The following is a 13435-nucleotide window of genomic DNA, read 5'->3' on the forward strand; positions in this document are numbered from 1 at the left end:
AGTAGCTCGGTACGGGCTTTTGTTGAAGTTTCGAGAACATACCTTCACCGAGGAGTCAAGCAGTATATTGCTCCCTCCTACGCATACCTTGCGAAGAGACCATGAGGATGAAATCAGAGAGATTAGAGCCCAAACAGAGACATACCGACAATCTTTCTTTCCACGAACAATACGAGACTAGAATAGAAGGAAGAAACGATAGAAGTACTCAAAGTACCCTCCGCCACACATCGTCAGGTGGCTTGCGGAGTATGGATGTAGATGTAGATACTCTGTTTTATCTAAGTAATCCTTCAATGTATAAAATGTATTGCATAACAGGTACCTTTTAGCTGCCTTTTAAATAAGTGTATTTTTGTAATTTCTTTGATCTCTTTTGGTAATTGTAGAGTTTTATTCCTTGGTAGAAAATGCTGTTTTGAGTTTTATGTTTATTTTTTTCTTGGTAAATGTAAGTTGAATCTATCTCTTGTTGCATAGTCAAGTACAGAGCTGTTTCTGCAGCAATTACCAATGTTATTTTTGATGTGTACAACTGACTGGTAAAAGTATTCACATGGAGCAGTTAAAATCCCCCGTGTTTTGAACAGATCTTTACAATGAGCTGAACTAGTAAAAAAATGAGCACTGTGGGACTTAACTTCTGAGGTCATCAGTCCCCTAGAACTTAGAACTACCTAAACGTAACTAACTTAAGGACATCACACACGTCCATGCCCGAGGCAGGATTCGAACCTGCGACCGTAGCAGTCGCGCAGTTCCAGACTGTAGCGTAGCGCCTAGAAATGCTCGACCACTCCGGCCGGCAGCTCAAATAGTATTTTTGGTTATTATTCTTATGGCTCTTTCCTGGAGTTTGAAAATTGTGTTATCTTTTGTGAGTTTGTTTCCCCCCCCCCCCCTCCCCCCCACACAAAAAAAAATCATAGCTAAGAATTGAGTGTACATCTGAATAATATGAAACTAAAAGGCACTGCATGTTACACAGATGACAGGATTCTAAGGGCATAACATGCTGATGACATTCTGTTTGCAAGTACCTTCGTGTGTTCACACCACTTCAGCTGAGAATTCATTCCTAGAAATTTTGTGAGCTGCAAATGGGGGAAATCCATTGACGTAAGCGACTTTGACAAAAGGCAGATTAATATTACGCAGAGCCTGTGAACGAGTAGCTCGAAAACGGCGAAACTGGTCGACTGTCGTGAGCATCTACGGAAAGAGGTAGAAGGACAGCGAAACTACCACTAGGCGCTAAATGGTTGGACGTCCACGACTCTTCACAGAACGTGGGGTTTGGAGGCTTGTATGCTCTGGTAAGTAGGACAGATGTTGAATTGTGTGGTGTGTGTACTGTAAGACCTTCGGTACACACACCATCAGATTATTTGACTTGTCGCTCTAACGAAGTAGGTGAGTGTCTGCAATATGTCTCGTGGTCTTATCGTGGCGTGTTTATCTTCTGCTGTTAGGTCAGACGATAGAAATGCAACTTGCACGCTTAGAGTAGCAGATTGACGGTGACCAACTTTAAACAGAACTTGATTAATTTTCACACACATTTATTAAAATAATAACAAACATAACCATTACATAACTTGGTTCTGGATGCTGTTTACATTTGACAATCTGAAGTTCCTTTGGTCTTGATACGTTAATGTTATTCTCACATATCTCTGATACTTGACAAAGTGTCTATACATTTCTCTTCATGGCTATGTACAGGAATATGGTAATCTTCTTAGGTGCAGACTGAAACTTGATATAGACTGGTACAGACTAATGCAGACTGGTACAGACTGGTGCAGACAAATGCAGACTGACTAATCGGAGGTCTGTACACTCGTTATAATACCTCGCGCGTTCAGCTATCACTGCGCGAGTGTGACCCGCGAGGAGAAAAAGTTCTACGCTAGCAGCAATCTCATTGGCTGCGTTACATATTAATACGCGGATCGGCGGAAGCAGAATTTGGTCTGTCTCTGAGGCAGAGCCATCTCGTAGTGCGGAGACGGACGAGCGCTGCACCTGCGCTTCTGCGCTTAGCGGGGCGCGCTCTAGAGGGAAAGTTGTGTACGCGCTGAATACGTGGAACTATGTAAACAACAAATTGTGTCATCTGTGTCTAAAGAGTACAACCCTGGTGCACGCACAAGTGTTTCGGAGCACACCGTTCACTGTACATTGTTGAACATGGAGCTCTGCAGCAGACCACTGCTACATGTTCACGTGTAATGACATCGTCAATTACGGCTGCAGTGGGCACGGGACCATCGCGATTCGAACGTCGATCAATGGAAACGTGTCGGCTCTTCGGGTGAACCGCATTTTTGCTACACTAGGTCGATGGTCGTCTCCACAAACGCCACCATCGAGATGAACGGCGGCTCGAAACCTGCAGCGCGCAACGGACACAGGCTGGTTGGAGTAATATTGCGCTATGCGAGACATTCTCCTGCTCGTGCATGGGACCTGTGGTAGTAATCGAAGTCACGCTGAAAGCTGCGAACCACCTGCATCTCTTCATGCCTGATGTCTTCCCCGCTGGCGATGTCATCTTTCAGCAGAATAATTGTCTGTGTATCGGAGCCAGAACCGTGGTCCGAGGAGCGATATTGTGAACTCACATTGATGTCTCGGAAACCAAATTCGTCTGATGTACGAGGGGCATTTGAAAAGTCCGTGCAAAAATAAAAATTACTTACGTGTTTGGGGTAAGCCTTTCTTATTTTTCGACATAGTCTCCTTTCAGACTTATACACTTCGTCCAACGCAGTTCTAATTTGTTGATCCATTCCGAATTGTAGGAATAGTCCAAGTCTGCAAAATAGCTATTAGTTGCTGCAATCACCTCTTCATATGAATAAAATGTTTGTCTCGTGAGCCATTTCTTCTAATTGGGGAACAAACAGTAGTCCGAGGGAGCCAAGTCTGGAGAATAGGGAGGATGTGAAACGAGTTGCAATCCTATTTCCATTAATTTTGCGACCACAACTGCTGAGGTGTGTGCTGGTGCATCATCGTGATGGAAAAGGACTTTTTTTGGGGTCCAATCGCCGGCGTTTTTTCTCTTAGTTCGGGTTTCAAATGGTCCAGTAACGATGAATAATATTCAGCTGTAAAAGTTTTACCCTTTTCCAGATAGTCGATGAGGATTATCCCTTGTGAATGCCAAAAGACAGTCGCCATAACCTTTCCGGCCGAAGAAATGGTCTTCGCCTTTTTTGGTGCAGATTCTCTCTTGGTAACCCATTGTTTGGATTGTTGTTTGGTCTCAAGAGTATAGTAATGTATTCTTGTTTCATCCGCAATGACGAAACGACGCTTAAAGTCCTGCGGATTCTTCCTGAACTGCTGCAAACCATCCTTGCAACACTTCACACGATTCTGTTTTGGTCAAGTGTGAGCTATCGCGGAACCCATCTTGTGGATAACTTTCACATGTCCAAATGTTTATGCAAAATATTATATACCCGTTCATTCGAGATGCCCACAGCACTAGAAATCTCACCCACTTTAAGTCTTCCGTCATCCGTCACCATATCACGGATTTTATCAATGATTTCTGGAGTCGTAACCTCCACAGGGCGTCCAGAACGTTCAGCATCACTTGTGCCAATATGGCCACTCCGAAAATATTGAAACCACTTATAAACTGTTCTAATCTAAGGTGCAGAGTCACTGTAATGTTTATCAATCTTCTCTTTATTCTCCTGAGGCATTTTGCCTTTCATAGAGTAATGTTTAATCACCACACGAAATTCTTTTTCTTCCATTTTTTTGCAACCACTCGACTTCCTTGACTCGCACTAATGCCAAGCACAAAGGAATTGATCAATAAGGCTGAAACTTGGTGTGCGTTCTTTCCAAAGATGCTACTAACTAAACATGACTTCGATACGTGCTGGTCGTGCCATCTCTCTCGGACTTTGCACGGACTGTTCAAACGCCCCTCGTAAATCCTATGGAACCCATCTGGATCGTCATTGAGCGCTATCACAGCATACACAAACCAGCGATCCGCTATTTACACCAATTACGTGACCTGTGCGTAGATTTCTAATACCACATACCTCCACGAACCTGCCAACAAAGTGTCCGATCCCTGATACGCAGGATCAGTTACGTATTTCATTACAAATAACGCAGGTGGTCATATTGTTTTGGCTCATGAGTGCATATCTTTGAAATGAGCGAAACCACAGTAGCTCTCGTACAGTATGTATAAATAGAGGGACGTGCACTTGCCTCGCGCCCTCAACAGGTAGTCGATTTCGACCATAAGTGGCTCGTGTGAATCAGGCTGAAGTTGACACTGAAGTTAAAATCTTCTGGGTTATTAGGCCGCGTCATGTTACTTCTGAAATGTTCGACGTTTCGACCCCTCTGCTGGGATATTCCTCAGGATCTTTTGGCGTCCACCAATGGTAGCCATATGAATTTTAATCAATGCTCTCACATCTCCAGCACGAACGCCAGAAAACTTCCCCCCATTTATGAGTGGACGCGACACTCGTCTCAGTGTTCTAGCAGCAGTGGACACCAAAATATCCTGAGGAAGATCCTAGCAGAGGGGTTGAAACGTCGAACATTTTAGAAGAAACATGACGCGGCCTAATAACCCAGAAGATTTTAACTTCAGTGACAACGGCCACGAAAGCCTGCAGACTTACATGAAGTTGACACTTTGCGCGTCAATCCGCCATCTCGTGCAGAGGAGGTGTCCGCTATGTATGTGGAACGCCAGAACGGAGCGCCACATCCCGTCCCTACTTGTTGCGTGCCGCGCTGACCTCCGCTCGGGTGAATGCCCTCAGCGCTCTCCGCCCCACCCCCTTCTTCCTCCCCCCTCCTGCCGCTCTCTGTTGCTGCGGCTAATCGCGTCCTCCGCGGTTTTTTGCTCTGCCCGCGGCAGCGGAGGACGTCCTCTACCGTTGTGCGGCTTCCTCTAGCTCACCTGCCGTTCAAACACACTCTCCGTGTACCTGGTTCATCTCAACTCCTAACACAGCCTCTCGGCACTAAGTCAGATTCACACTTCAAAGAAGTATAGTTGCGCTCTACCGTGGAGACAATTCAGTCGTGATCGCAGTAAAGATGGATATATTAGTTCTTCATTTGCGACACCTGTCGCGTGTACTGATAGGCGTCTTCACACAATCCAGGCAAATTACACTACTGGCCATTAAAATTGCTACACCAAGAAGAAATGCAGATGATAAACGGCTATTCATTGGACAAATAGATTATAATAGAATTGCCATGTGATTACATTTTCATGCAATTTGGGTGCATAGATCCTGAGAAATCAGAACTAAGAACAACCACCTCTGGCTGTAATAACGGCCTTGGTACGCCTGGGCATTGAGTCAACTTCATCAAGAGTAGTGACTGGCGTATTGTGATGAGCCAGTTGCTCGGCCATCATTGACCAGACTTTTTCAATTGGTGAGAGATCTGCAGAATGTTCTGGTCAGGGCAGCAGTCCAACATTTTCTGTATCCAGAAGGGCCGGTACAGGACCTGCAACCTGCGGTCGTGCATTATCCTGCTGAAATATAGGGTTTCGGACGGATCGAATGAAGGGTAGAGCCACAGGTCGTAACACATTTGAAATGTAACGTCCACTGTTCAGAGCGCCTTCAAGCGAACAAGAGGTGACCGAGACGTGTAACCAATGCCACCCCATACCATCACCATCAGTATGGCGATGACGAATACACGCTTCCAATGTGCATTCACCGCGATGTCGGCAAACACAGATGCGACCATCATGATGCTGTAAACGGAAACTGGATTCATCCGAAAAAATGACGTTTTGTCATTCGTGCACCCAGTTCGTCGTTGAGTACACCATCGCAGGCGCTCCTGTCTGTGATGCAGCGTCAAACCATAATCTCCGAGTTGATAGTCCATGCTGCTGCAAACGTCGTCGAACTATTCGTGCAGATGACTGTCGTCTTGCAAACGTCCCCATCTGTTTTCTCCGGGATCGAGACGTGGCTGCACGATCCGCTACAGCCATGCGGATAAGATGCCTGTCATCTCGACTGCTAGTGATACGAGGCCCTTGTGATGCAGCACGGCATTCCCTATTATCCTCCTGAACCCACCGATTCCATATTCTGCTAACAGTCATTGGATCTCGTCCAACCAACGCGAGCAGCAATGTCGCGATACGATAAACCACAATCGCGATAGGCTACAATCCGACCATTATCAAAGTCGGAAACGTGATGGTATGCATTTCTCCTCCTTACACGAGGCATCACAACAATGTTTCACCAGGCAACGTCGGTCAACTGCTGTTTGTGTATCCTCAAGACAGCACGTTGTAGGTGTCGCCACCGGCGCCAACCTTGTGTGAATGCTTTGAAACGCTAATCATTTGCATATCGCAGCATCTTCTTCCTGTTGGTTAAATTTCGCCTCTGCAGCACGTCATCTTCGTGGTGTAGCAATTTTAATGGCCAGTAGTGTAAAAAATGTAAAGAACACGGGACCATCAGTCTAATTTCTCATGCAGCCAAAGTATTGCTGAGAGTGTTGAATAGAGGGCTATATGGCAAGCTGGGTAGAGGGATTGCAGAGAAGCACTTCGGATTTAGAAGAGGGAAAGGAACAAGAGATGCTATTGGCCTGCTAAGAACTATAGGGGAAAAATATATGGAAAAAGGTAGAGAAATCTTTGCTGCATGGGCAGCTGTACATGTACACGCCATCCAAGCTCTGTTTGACTCAATGCCCAGGCGTATCAAGGCCGTTATTACGGCCAGAGGTGACGGGCATGGATGTGTGTGATTCGTTAGGTTATTTCGGTTTAAGTAGTTCAAAGTTCTAGGGGACTGATGACCTCAGATGTTAAGTCCCATAGTGCTCAGAGCCATTTTACAGCCAGAGGTGACTGTTCTGGGTACTGATTTCTCAGGATCTATGCACCCAAATTGCGTGAAAATGTAATCACATGTCAGTTCTAGTGTAATATATTTTTCCAAATAATACCCGTTTATCATCTGCATTTCTTCTTGGTGTAGCAATTTTAATGGCCAGTAGTGTAAATTTAGAAAATGCTTTTGACAAATTTCAGTGGAATAAGCTGATGGATATTTTGAAGAGGAAAGGAGTACATTGGGAAGTGAGACGACTGATACAGAATCAATATTTTCATCAGAAAGTAAGAATAAGGATAGTAATTGAAATGTCAGAAGGAAGCAGAATAGGAAGAGGAGTAGACAAGGTTGCTGCCTTTCCCCACTGTTGTTTAACGTATACCTTGAAGAGATTATTACGAAAGGCTTATATGGGAAAAGAGGAATATGTATTGCTGGAAAGAGAACAGAATGTATAAGGTTTGCTGATGGCATGGTATTAGTGGCAGAAAGTGAGCGGGCAGTGAATAACATGCTGAAAGATCTGAATGAAGCTTGTGTGGAATGTGGTATGCAAATAAACACAGCAAAAGCAAAGAGTATGGTCATCAGTACAAGACGCAGACTGTCCTATATTAAAATAGGACAACCTACCATTAGCCAAGTAAGTGAATTTAAATATCTTGGAAGCACAATAACTCGAGACTTGAGATGTCACCAGGAGGTGGAAACTGGAATTACCATAACAAAGGAGGCATTCAACAGAAAGAGGAGACTCTTATGTGGCAAATTAGATAAAGGACTAAGGAAAAGGCTTTGTCTGGAGTGTGGCACTATATGGGGCAGAAACATGAACGCTGAGACGAGAGGATGAAAAAAGGTTAGAAGCATTTGAGATGTCGATGTGGAGGAGAATGGAGAGAAGAAGCTGGATGGAAAGATTGAGTAATGAAAGAGTATTGGAAAGGGTTGGTGAGAGAAGATGTCTGCTGCAGGCTATAAGAGAAAGGAAAAAAGAACTGGTTGGGACACTCATTGAGAAGGGAGGCTTTGGAAGGACTGGTTTGTGGGAGAAGAGTGAGAGGAAGAACGAGATCCAAGATGATAGACGACATAAAGGGAAGAGGAAATCATACAGACCTGAAGAGGATGGCAGAAGACCGGACAGCCTGGAGAACTACCATGTGACAACGTGCCTTTTGGCAGAACACTGATGATGACCAAAACTACGGTCACAGAGACAATTCAGTCGTGATCGTAATAAAGATGGATATATTAGTTCTTCATTTGCCTGTATTGATAGGCATCTTCACACAATCTAGGAAAATTACAAAACCCAGTACTGATATAATGGCTATATACAAAAATTCTGAAACAACAGAACCACGTAAAAATTATTTAATCCTACCACATAAAAGTTACGGGTCCTAAATTGCGTTTGGAATTGGGGAGCGGGGGGGGGGGGGGGGGGGGGGATGGTAACTAGAGACTGTAGTATCTCTCATAGTACGAAATATAAAATTTAACGCTTACCGAACTATGGGTAAGTAATCATCCCATGAAATGAGCAGTCAGAGGCATAAAATTACACCCAGGAAATAATGAGCCAAGTGCATGTATAACACCAAAATACGGAACCATGCCGATGGTCGCAAGTTTCACCTAAAGCAAGAACGACGTTAGGTTGTACACAAGATTACTGGCAACACCCACAAAAGAGCAAAAGCGTACCATGTGAAGATTTACAGTAATGTGGTAACACACCACAAGCAAATAACGGTAATGAAAGAGATCTCTGATACGGTAAGATCAAATGTGACTTTTTTTAAAAAAAATACTCCAGAAGTTTTTATATGCTGTTGACAGAACCTGTATTTTCATAAAAGTCACATTTGACTTTACCATACGAGAGTTCCCTTTTGTTACCGTTATTGGCTTGTGTTGTGTTACCTCATTACTGTAAACCTTCGCAAGGAAGGGTTTTGCCTGGTTCCCTTTTATGTTTATTGCTAATAATTTTGTATACAACCTAATGTCCTTCTTGTTTTAGGTGAAAATTGCGACCATCGATATTGTTCCGTAGTGTAGCGATATACAAACACTTGGCCCATTAATTCCTGCGTGTAATTTTATGCGTTTGACTCCTCATTTCATAAGATGATTATTTACCCATAGTTCAGCAAGTGTTAAATTTTATATCTCATATTATGGGAGCTAGTACACTCTCTTGTTGTAATCCCCACCCCACATCCAATTACTGTAGCACGATTCTGGCTCCGAGACATGGACAATTATACTGCTGCAAGGTGACATCGCCGTCGAAGAAGACATAAGGCATGAAGGTATTCAGGTGATCCGCAGATGTAATAGAGTCTTCGATTATTACCACAGATCCCATGCAAGGGCAGGAGAATGTCTTCCGTAGCGTAATACTGCTCCCACCAGTCTAGAGTTCGTGGCGCGCTGCACGGTTCGAGTTGCCGTTCACCCCATGAAGGCGTTCGTGGAGACGACCAGCGACTTAGTCTAGCAAAAATGTGATTCACCCGAACAGCCGACACGTTTCCATTAATAGACGGTCGAGTGCCGATGGTCCCATGCCCCGTGCAATAGTAACTTTTATGTAGTAGGATTAAATAATTTTTACGTGGTTTTGTTGTTTTAGAATATTTCGTATATGGCCATTATATCTGTACTGGGTTTTGTAAGTTCCCTAGATTATCTGAAGATGCCTTTCAGCACAGTCGAAACGAGTCGGAAATAAAGAACTAATAAAACTGACTCTATTGGAATCACTACTGAAATCTTTCTGTAACATTACCACGCTTGCTCGCTTGCTGTACAAGTGCCTTAGAGTTTGCGAATGGAGTGGAATGACTTTTGTTAAAACCACCGCTTTTCTTCTAAAAAAAAGTTTGACGGTAGTCCGACATGGGATATAATGCAGCGAAAATTAGTTGTAAGTGAAGCATGAGATACCACCCGTCTGCTTTTAGCCATGACGTCATCAACATGTCGAATTAGAAAAAAATGGTATCGGACTCTTCAGTTGACTTTACAGCTCAAATGAAGCAGGCGATAGCGAGAAACACACAAACATACCAGAGAAAGTGGTATCTAACACTTCAGTTTACATCATCTCAAATGAACCATGCGATTTGAGCGTACGCATATCCGTTTAGCACTACCATCGCCCACTATTAGCGGGCGAAGGCACTATATGCTTGTCGAACTGGCTGCCAGCGATTCAGTTGTATGGATGTGTGTGATGTCCTTGGGTTAGTTAGGTTTAAGTAGTTCTGAGTTCTAGGGGACTGATGACCTCAGAAGTCCCATAGTGCTCAGAGCCATTTGAACCATTTTTGATTCAGTTGTCGAGAACGGTTGCCGCAGCTTCGAAGTGCTTGAAACAGTCAATGACATCGATTTTCCCACCAAAAACTGCACTGGCATCGTTCGTATTGCAATTACCAAAACGAAAAAATGAAATAAAAAATTTACGGCCGTGAAATAAATCTTTGGCACTCTTCCAAGTTCTCAACATCGTAAAAAAATTACTTTGTCGACGAAAAAGTTTAGGGTTGCGCATCCCCCGGCGTTCCCCCAGAAAACAGTACTGGTTAAAACTAACGGTCGGTGGTTTTGATACAGTACATAAATAAAATAGAAAGTGGTTGTATTGGTAACATTGGTAGGGAGAGAAATATATATAAATATATTAACCCTTTGACCGAGCTGTTCCTTGCACCACTATCTGTTCCCGCCTGTGTAATTATTCCCGTTCCTCGCGGGGCTTTCTTACAGCGTGGCGTCAACACACACGTTAGTGTCTCCAATCAAGTGATTGTTGCGATTGAAAATTGTCAACAGTTCGAAGCTTTCGACGGCTGGAATGTGTACAACTGACTTATTTTGACATTCTCACCAAGATTTTTGAGTAATAATTCTCAGAATCGGGTTTCTGATCTACATCTTGTTGAAATAACATTGCGAGCAAACAACACAAATCTCTTTGTTGGTTGGTACCCATCTTACGCATGGGATCGCTGTTTCAGTGTAGCCACGAGTGAACTTACAGACTGTTTAGCATGTTTGTTCGTCTCATTAATTATTATTGGTAACAACCCACCGTCGAAAATGAATGTGGAAGTATCAAGTAGACCCTTGCAGATGTTGTAAAATTCTGCAGAAGCTGCAGAATGTTGTCAACTGCGGGCTCAAGCACGCAGCGCAAGGCCGGCTAGCAGCGCGAACTCAATTCGTTCAGCGACGTCGAGGGATTAATCAAATAGAACTGTATGGTTCCTAAAACCTTTCCAAGTCTCAAACATCTATGATGTATACGTGCAGGCTGAAGCAACGACTGAATATTTTCACCAAGGGTGTGGTTTGAACCTGGGTCGCATGCTCGACAGGCAGATGCGCCAACCACTACGCTACCCTGGCACAGCGATTTTGCGCAGACTATCCTAGCACGCCTCCCTCCTCAGTCCAAATTCCTAATCACCCCTGAGACCAATTGGTATTCTCCGTAAACTCGAACAGCATTGCAGAAGCTCTAAAACTGTACGGGAATAGCACTTCAGTATCGAACGAAACGGGGGACTGTACCTGAAACCTACACATAGGTGCTTCAGTCAAAAGAAACTATATGCTCTAAGAGACTTTTTCAAGTCCCAAATATCGTAAATAAATGTGTAAGAGAGAAACTAGGAGTCAGCGACTTCTCTTTGTTTGTTTGTTTGCTTCTATGTTTTGTTCAAATGGTTCAGATGGCTCTAAGCACTACGGGACTTGACATCTGAGGTCATCAGTCCCCTGGACTTAGAACTACTTAAACCTAACTAACCTAAGCGCATCACACTCATCTATGCCCGAGGCAAGATTCGAACCTGCGACTGTAGTGGTCGCGCGGCTCCAGACTGAAGCGCCTAGAACCCCTCGGCCACAGCGGCTGGCGCGCTCCCACACATTTCATTGTGGTATATGGCACATATTCACCCACTGATCTCTCTGTTTTGCAGATCACCTAAAACTGGGCAAAGATTCTCGCAAACCGTCAGAAAAAACAGGGATTTATGAGATTCAGTGAGCTGTGGAGTGGCGTAGGTGGGTACTACAAAAAGAACGGCACAAAAGCTGTTGTAGAAGGGAGGAGAGTGACAGATCAGCTGTAGCGGAACGTGCTTTGCAGCCAGGAGACCACCACTTTCATTTTCATAGGACTCAAGTACTGGCAGCCATAAACGGATGCCATGAAAGGCCATACAGAGAGGCCATAGGGACTGTTAAACATGCCAGGGATTTCAATAGGAAGGAGAAGGATTCCGGTGGTGAAGAGCATGTGTACCGATCTTCCACCATGGGTTGGAAGCAACAGCGGAGGACGCAACCGACTACGGCCAATTGCACTCGGGTGTTCAAAATATGTGGCGTCACGCAACTGTGCGCAGGCACTTGTAAAACGGAATTTTGCTGCAGTCAGTGGCGTGCCAGGGTGTGAATCGGACACCTGAAGAAGACACGATCGCCCTTGGAAATGTCCCCCGCAGATGGGGACGAAACGTTGATTTTAAATGTGAAATCCATTCGACCACGCATAATAGTCAGGAACATTTTATTAATTGGTTCAAATGGTTCAAATGGCTCTGAGCACTATGGGACTCAACTGCTGAGGTCATTAGTCCCCTAGAACTTAGAACTAGTTAAACCTAACTAACCTAAGGACGTCACACACATCCATGCCCGAGGCAGGATTCGAACCTGCGACCGTCGCGGTCTCGCAGTTCCAGACTGCAGCGCCAGAACCGCGCGGCCACTTCGGCTTTTATTAATTGTGTGCGCCATTTCCGACTGCGAAAGTTAGCATTTTACAATAAGACTTAACCGCATACGTAAACAAAGCGATCGATATGAGGTAACGCCCGATAGGTATCCAACACTTCTAACGTGCGGGTAACGTGGTTACGATCTTAACTCACGAAGGCTACTAAAAGAACTACCACAGTCTATACTTACTTACGGTCGTCTACTGTAGTTTTACAGCTCTAGACCGAACGCATCGCCAAAACTTTACACAGTACGTTTTAAATGACTGCACTCAGACACAAGCACTCAACGGAACGTAATGCCATGGTTTTGTCAGGGAGAACATTTTGATGTTGACGTTGGTGAGGCGTCGTCTCCTGACTTAGGAAGTTAGCTTATCTCATGTTATTCTGTGCACTTTTATGTTTCTAATACCTCCTTCGGAAACAACATTCTTTCTGCTTTTTTTGTTTTCAACTGCAGTTTCCTTAGAGCCCACACTTCTTTCATTCTACGACAACGTTGTTCCTTCTCTCCTTGTGTCTATTTTCTTGCAGTTCTTTATTGTTTTCTGGCCTGAAACACTGCCTTTTCTAGTACTTCTTTAAAAAGATCTGTTTGTTACTGTGTCGATGTCGACTCTCAGATTTTCAATATCTCCTCCCACTTCTCTTACGAGGAGACCAGATGAACCTGCCCGCACCGATTTAGTTCATGCTAACAGAATCTGCAGGGTATAATCAAGACTTCAACATATG

Source organism: Schistocerca piceifrons, chromosome 9 (assembly GCF_021461385.2).
Source record: "Schistocerca piceifrons isolate TAMUIC-IGC-003096 chromosome 9, iqSchPice1.1, whole genome shotgun sequence".
NCBI lineage: Eukaryota > Metazoa > Arthropoda > Insecta > Orthoptera > Acrididae > Schistocerca > Schistocerca piceifrons.